The sequence below is a fragment of the Pristiophorus japonicus genome, chromosome 4, assembly GCF_044704955.1.
Source record: "Pristiophorus japonicus isolate sPriJap1 chromosome 4, sPriJap1.hap1, whole genome shotgun sequence".
In the NCBI taxonomy this organism is placed as follows: Eukaryota; Metazoa; Chordata; class Chondrichthyes; family Pristiophoridae; genus Pristiophorus; species Pristiophorus japonicus.
This window is the reverse complement of record NC_091980.1, coordinates 41,400,713-41,408,441: the sequence shown is the minus strand read 5'-3', so window position 1 is coordinate 41,408,441 and position 7,729 is coordinate 41,400,713.

Here is a 7,729-nt window from a genome sequence, read left to right as displayed (position 1 = left end):
CTGTGAAAGCTTTGTTCACACAAATGTGTACAGTACCCGCTAAGTGAAGACTCTGTTCAGTGATGTTTTTTGGGGGGGTGAGGGGATAAGTTCTCAGTACTGTACACACTGGATTTTAAATGAATATATTTTGTTTTGATCAAAAAATATTCTAATTAGCAATCCCAAAATGTCTGTATGTGAGTATAATTTACAGCTAGTTCTGTATCATGCTATTGATACCACATGATTTAAGGGTTGGAGATAGTAGGCTAGGGTTTGCTGTTAAGGTTATGTTTGTGAGGAGTTGGTGTTAGGGTTGGGCGTTAGAATTAGGAGGGAGGAGAGCAAGTCGGGAGACCTTAGAGATGCAGTGATCGTGACCATCTTTTAAAAAGGGGACAAATCTGTCTGCGGCAACTACAGAGGAATCTCCCTGTTATCAGTCACTGGGAAAGTCGTCGCTAGAGTGCTCCTCAACCATCTTCTTCTCCCTATGGCCGAGGAGCTCCTCCCGGAGTCGCAGTGCGGAATTCGTCCCCTCCAGGGCACAACGGACATGATTTTTGCAGTGCAACAGCTGCAGGAAAATTGCAGGGAACAGCACCAGCCTGTATACATGGCCTTTTTCGACCTTACAAAGGCCTTTGACACTCAACCGTGAGGGTCTATGGAGCGTCCTCCTCCGTTTTGAATGCCCCCAAAAGTACGTCACCATCTTCCGCCTGCTCCACGACGACATTCAGGCTGTGATCCGTACCAATGGATCCATCACAGACTCAATCCTCCTCTGGTCGGGGTCAAGCAGGGCTGTGTCATCACCCCAACCCTCTTCTCAATCTGCCTCGCTACCATGCTCCACCTCACAGTTGATAAGCTCCCCGCTGGAATGGAACTAAACTACAGAACCAGTGGGAAGCTGTTCAACCTTCGCCATCCCCAGGCCAGGTCCAAGACCACTCCAACCTCCGTTGTCGAGCTACAGTACGCGGATGACGCCTGCGTCTGTGCACACACAGAGGCTGAACTCCAGGACATAGTCGACGTATTTACCGAGGCATATGAAAGCTTAAGCCTTACGCTAAACATCAGTAAGACAAAGGTCCTACACCAGCCTGTCCTCGCCGCACAGCACTGTCCCTCCAAACATCAAGATCCACGGCGTGGCCCTGGACAACGTGGACCACTTCCCCTATCTCGGGAGCCTCCTATCAACAAGAGCAGGGATTGATGATGAGATCCAACACCGCCTCCAGTGTGCCAGTGCAGCCTTTGGCCACCTGAAGTAAAGAGTGTTTGAAGATTGGTCCTTCAAAACTGTCACCAAGCTCATGGTCTATAGGGCCATAGTAATACTCGCCCTCCTGTATGGCTCAGAGACGTGGACCATGTACAGTAGACATCTCAAGTCGCTGGAGGAATACCACCAGCGATGTCTCCGCAAGATCCTGCAAATCCCCTGGGAGGACAGAAGCACAAACATTAGCGTCCTCGTCCAGGCCAACATCCCCAGCATTGAAGCACTGACCACACTTGATCAGCTCCGCTGGGCAGGCCACATAGTTCACATGCCAGACACGAGACTCCCAAAGCAAGCGCTCTACTCTGAACTTGTCCATGACAAACGAGCCAAAGGCAGGCAGAGGAAACGTTACAAGGACACCCTCAAAGCCTCCCTGATAAAGTGTGACATCCCCACTGACACCTGGGAGTCCTTGGCCATAGACCGCCCTAAGTGGAGGAAGTGCATTTGGGAGGGCGCTGAGCTCCTCGAGTATCGTCGCAGAGAGCATGCAGAAATCAAGCGCAGGCAGCGGAAGGAGCGTGCGGCAAACCAGACACCCCGCCCACCCTTTCCATCAATCACTGTCTGTCCCACCTGTGACAGAGACTGTGGTTCTCGTATTGGACTATACAGCCACCTAAGAACTCGTGCTAGGAGTGGAAGCAAGTCTTCCTCGATTCCGAGGAACTGCCTATGATGATGAGCATTAGGGTTACAGATTTGTGCTAGGGTTAGAAACCGCTGATGGCAACGAGACAAGTACTTTTATTAAACTTGCATAGGGAAAACATTCCTTTGAAACCTGTAATACAAACATTTCCACTGACAATTCTATAACTATTGCTCATGATGCTACTAGGTGGCGATTTTTCGTCACAAATTCACTCAAACTGCTTTCTGAAAAACAATGGTCCAGAAATTGCTGAAAAAATAATGCCAAGTTTGTGGCGCCCACCTTATTAATGCGTAAAAATTTGTGATGAAGAAGAGATATGCCATGAGTTCCAATTTGCCGCAAATTGCTGGACAATTTGTGTCACCAAAGCCTCCGCCGTTAGCCTCGCCAAAACCGAATAAAATTGCTGGATTTGCAGCATTAATACAAATTAATCCTGGTTTAGCCATTTAGGGCTGGTAATTCATGTTACAATGATCCGGACATGCCTCTCAACCTTGAAGACCCAGAAAGGAAACAATGAAACTGTAGAGTCTTACTTCCACAGGTAGTAAATTGTTCCTAGAGTTTTTTTTACATTTTAAATTTTAAACATTTTTTCATACTTTTCCTGAGCAAATTCCAAGCCCATGTGAACTTTTACAGTTAGATAGCTATTAAAGGAAAGGGGGATAAATAGATGGGGGAATGGGGGTGGAGCCATGATCATATTGAATGGTAGTGCAGACTCGAAGGGTCGAATGGTCGTCTCCTGCACCTATTTTCTATGTTTCTATGAAGCACATGGTATTAGGATTACTGCTTGTGTGAAAGATAAACACCAACACAGACTGGTTGGGCTGGATGACCCGTTTCAATGTTGTAATAAATGACCATGCTCAGACAACTAACCTTTTTTAGCTAATCCTATGAGTTATGAAATCCTGGGCTCTGCAGGTGAGAAAGGATGCAAGCTGGTCCTCTGGCCAGTTGGTTTCAGTCCACTGCCATCACCACTTGCTCCTCCTCAAGCATGCACTACGTCTAACGCGCCTCAATTTTACAAACAAATTCCTCCAGATTAGATGTAGCACTGCGAGTGACACAGAGTGCTGTGACTTGCTGCTGGTTCTGTGAAATTGAAAGTGCTAACTGACCCTTGGCAAAGTTTAATGAGACAGCATGTTATTTTTAAATTACAAAGAAAAGAAAGAATTTGCATTTATATATCACTTTTCACATCTTTGGGGTGGCCCAAAGCACTTTTCAGCCTTGAAGTGTAATCACTGTTGTTTTGTAGGCAAATGTAGAAGTGAATTTGTGCACAGGAGGGTCCCACAAACAGTAGTGTGATGAATGACTAGTTGATCTGTTTTGATGACATTGTTATAAGGCCAAACGTCTTCTTCAAAATAAAAGCACCATAACATCTTTTACATCCACCTGAACAAACAGGCAGGACTTCAGGTTAACATCTCATCTGAAAGACAACACCACCAACAATGCAGCACATCCTCAGTACTGCACTGAACTCTTAGCCTAGCTATAGATGCTCAAGTCATGGAGCCTCAGAGGCAATTGGGTTATCACTAGCCACGCTGAAATTTGACCTTTTCAAATTGTATAATTTATTTCCCTTCTTGATACAATGCAAAAAAGAAAAGTTTTAAATTCCCCAACAATGATATTCTCAACATGGAAGGACAAAGTAAAAGCATTAAAAAGCAGCCCCCACACTCCCACTACCAAGCCTGAGACCAAATGAATTGGTTTGGTCCTTAAACATATGTTGCCAATATCCCTGGTGAACCATGTTTTCCCTGGAAGCAAGTACAACAGATTTACAAAATATCTGTGGTGTGCATATACATACAGGTTTATAAAATATAAGTATTTTTAAAAAGGTTTTACCCTGAATTCTTTTTGCTTCTGTATTGTGCAGTTGCGTAATACAAATTGACTAACATTGTTGTACTTTCAACATGTTTTTACAGTACCAAGGCATTAGCTTTGTTGTAAAATGTTAACAGCAGGAAACTGCACAATATTTATCTGATTGTAGCATTTAGCATTTAAACTTCTTGTCACAGAAACTGGGATTGCTGTAGCCAATTGTGTTTTAATATATTTTTAATTGATTGACCATGCAACTCACAAATGAAGGGTTTAGAACCCAAATGTGTCCTTTGAAATTGAATTAATTTTCATTTTATTTTATATTACTGGCGTGGGAAAGGAGAGAGCAATATTCACTGTTGGTGCACTGCATAATGGGGCACAATAGTTATGTAAATGAGGGTCTGAGTGATTTCTGTTTTCACATGTACAGTACTTGAAACCAAATATGTATGGGACAGATTGATATGTTCTGCACACAATGCTATAACTTTCTTTATACTTTACAATTACGATTTACAGCGGTGTTTTAAGCTCAATGATTTACAGGACATGGTGCAATGCTACTGCCTTGTTTATTGTGGCATTCCATTCCATTCCTGTTTGTCACTATAAACACCATAGAGTTCATCTTGAATTGGGCAAGGGTTGGGCAAAGTGTCTGCTCTGCCACTTGATGATTTTTGCAGGAGGCTTGATTAATTTTGGTGATCTGGCCTCGATTAAGTATAATCGGTGTACTGTGTGCAAAACAGGTGCTAATAGGCAGCTTGCTGATCGGGGAGGTAGCAAGTTCAGCAGCTTGTTCACAGAGCCATGCCAGTTACAGTAAGTAAAAGGGAGGATCGGTGGGAAAAGGCAATCGCAGGGGAGGGCCATAGAGGGTAGGGCATTGGGTTTTCTGACACTGAGGATCTGCCTCGTAGCTCTTCTCAGCTTCTAGTCTTTTTTTGTGAAGAGAACTATGGGTACTCAAGGTAGGTCTTACTAGGGCACTAAAAAGTGAGCACTTACCTCCTGTGACTTATATTTGCCTGTTATGGCTATGTAGTTCCACATCCTATTGGCTTTGTGTGTTGCTTCTCTGAATTTATTGGCTATGTTTGGTGTCAAGTGCATTGTGGGCTGGATTTTCGGCTTGTTTGCGCCTCTGTTAGCGCCCCGGAGGGGTGGTAAAGGGTGTCTAAATGCTTATCGCCGGGTAGCCTGCTTTTATCGTCCAGCCGGCAAATTCATCTCAGGGTTTCTGGTGGCGCAAAAACTTACTGCCCCGCCCTGTAGTTTGATTTCGTGATCTGAATGAATCATTGGGCAACGTTCCGCTAGCGCCCGGGTTGCAAAATTATGTGCTAATGCCGCATTTAACGTCTGCCCCAAGTGACGCCTGAAAAACCAGGTGGTCCCAGGGTCGAGTAGGCACTATTTGCCACGTGTTTAAATTGAGGGAGAGGATCCTAAATCAGAGGTCACATTGACTGCAACGTTTGCACACAGCTCACTGCGTCAAACTCAGACTTTAAAGCGGAAGATTTATCTGCCATTACAGTGTTCTTACAACTTCAGTGTAATAATTTAATGGGGGCATTACTAGTTCGCCAGCATATCGCCGATTCCATGCTATTGCTAGGTGGCGTCAAGATAGAAGAGCTCTTGGTCATGTCGATCCACAGATGAGGAGAGGCCGAAAGCGTTGGGTAGGAGGCTTTACTCCCCATGGGTTTACATGCAGCAACGCTCATATCTCCAGCTCTCTGAAGAGCAATGTGTGAGAATGCTGCACTTCCGAAAGGAAGTGCTGACAGAGATACGCCATTTCCTACAGGCAGACCTGCAGCCTTACAGCGCTGACATGACTGTGCTGCCCGTCGCAGTGAAGGTGACTGTGGCGCTGGCCTTCTACGCCGCTGGCTCCTTCCAGGCTGCAGCAAGGGACATATGCAGCATCTCTCAATACACTGCACGTCGCTGCATTCGCCACGCCACAATGGACTTCATAATGTTTCCAATGAGCAGGCAGAGCCAGAATGAGCGAGTTTGTGGGTTTGGCAGGATTGCGGGCTTCCCGGGGATTCAAGGAGCTGTTGACTGCACACACATGGCCTTGCGAGCACCATTACACAACAAAGAGGTATTCAGATACCAAAATGGATACCACTCTCTAAACGTCCAGCAGTGCATCCTTGGAGTGAATGCTATCCAGGGAGCGCACATGATGCTTTCATCCTGCGTGAGAGCACTGTCTCCTGATTGTTTCGGCCACCATGGAAAAGGCATGGTTGGCTGCTTGGGGGCAAAGGATATGGCCTAGCCATGTGGCTTATGACCCCCCTCCCCCCCCCTCCACAACCCCATCACTGAAGCGGAGCAGAGCTACAATGAGAGCCATGCAGCCACCCGCAACATAATCGAACAGCCAATAGGGATGATGAAGCAGTGTTTCCGATGCCTGGACCGCTCTGGAGACACTCTTCAATACTCCCCTCAACAGGTCTCGGAATTCATTGTGGTGTGCTGCTTGCTAGATAACACGGCCATCATGAGGGGTCAGCCATTGTCAGTGGGGATTGAGGCCCACCTCAGGAAGAGGAAGAGGACAACGAACAGGAACCTGGCAAGGACCGGAATGGCCAGCCACACCATCCATGGGGGAAGCCGCGTGGAGATGGTGCCGGACCAAGAGCCACACATCGGCAATTCATAATGGATCAATTCTCTTGAATGGAGGAAGCTGAGGGGTGCAGCTAATACTGGCTGCGCTATGTGCCACCATAATGGCACATCTCCGGTTAAGTTTACAATGATACACAAGACGACAATAGCAAATGGTCAAAGTAACATTTTACTCAATCAAACAAACACACACACCCACCCCCAAAAAAACACCAAAGAAAATACAATATCCTGTTGCAACGCACTCAATCATAATGAAATGCAGTAATGTACCTTAACTGATTAACAATTTTCAGTGGATGTCCCCAACGTGGTGCTAGTCCTTAATCAGACTTGGCCTTACCTTTTCCCCCGTAACCTTTAAACCCCTCCCACACCTACTGCTCCTCCACAATGAGGCCTCAATGCCTACAGCAATGCTGCTTGAGGGCTGCTATTTGTGTGGGTCAGACAGTACAGACAGCCTACGAGGATGCCGTGGACCAACTCTGGATGTGCAAAGCCCGCCTGCAGACTCCTCCACCTCAGCATCGGCGGCAGTAGTCTGTGACGGCTCGGGTGTGAGCCTCGTTAGGTGCAAGGTCGGAGTGGCAGTGGTGGGAACGAGAATGCTGTCATCTGGAGGAAGGACAGCACCTTCCATGTCCAGGGGACCACTGCAACTCACATGGGGCTGAGCCTCAGCATCCGGAGCACAAAGTGTGACCACAACTTGCTGGCCTGCTTCGGCACCGTCACTTTCCCGTTGCACTGTGGGGAACACAGAGGACGGTAACAGTCAGTGATCGCATGGCATCACCTAGCTGTTTAGTGGCTTGTGCCTGCGATGCAATAGCTGCTGCCACGTCAGCCATGACGCGCCATCACCTCCCGGACTCCACTATTGCTGCTGGAGCCCATCTGCCTCTGTGAGCGGCCAAGGATGGGCTCGCTGGAGTCCTGAGATGCACAAGCAATGCATGAGGTGGCCTCCGCCACACTCACAGCAAAGACATTGATGCTCTGTGGGACCCTACCCAATACACCGATGAGGTCAAGGTGCATTTCCGTATTCTCCATGGACATAGCCACCAAGTCCAAGTCCATGTCAGCCTGTCCCTGAGCAGGACTACTGGGCCTACTCGCCCTCGGGGAGCTGGTCTCTGAGCTTTCCCTCCTGCTCGGCCTTGCTGTAGGCCACTGTGGCCAGGAGCCTCAGAATCATTAAAACCCTCAAACATGATGTCACCCCCCGGTATTGCGTC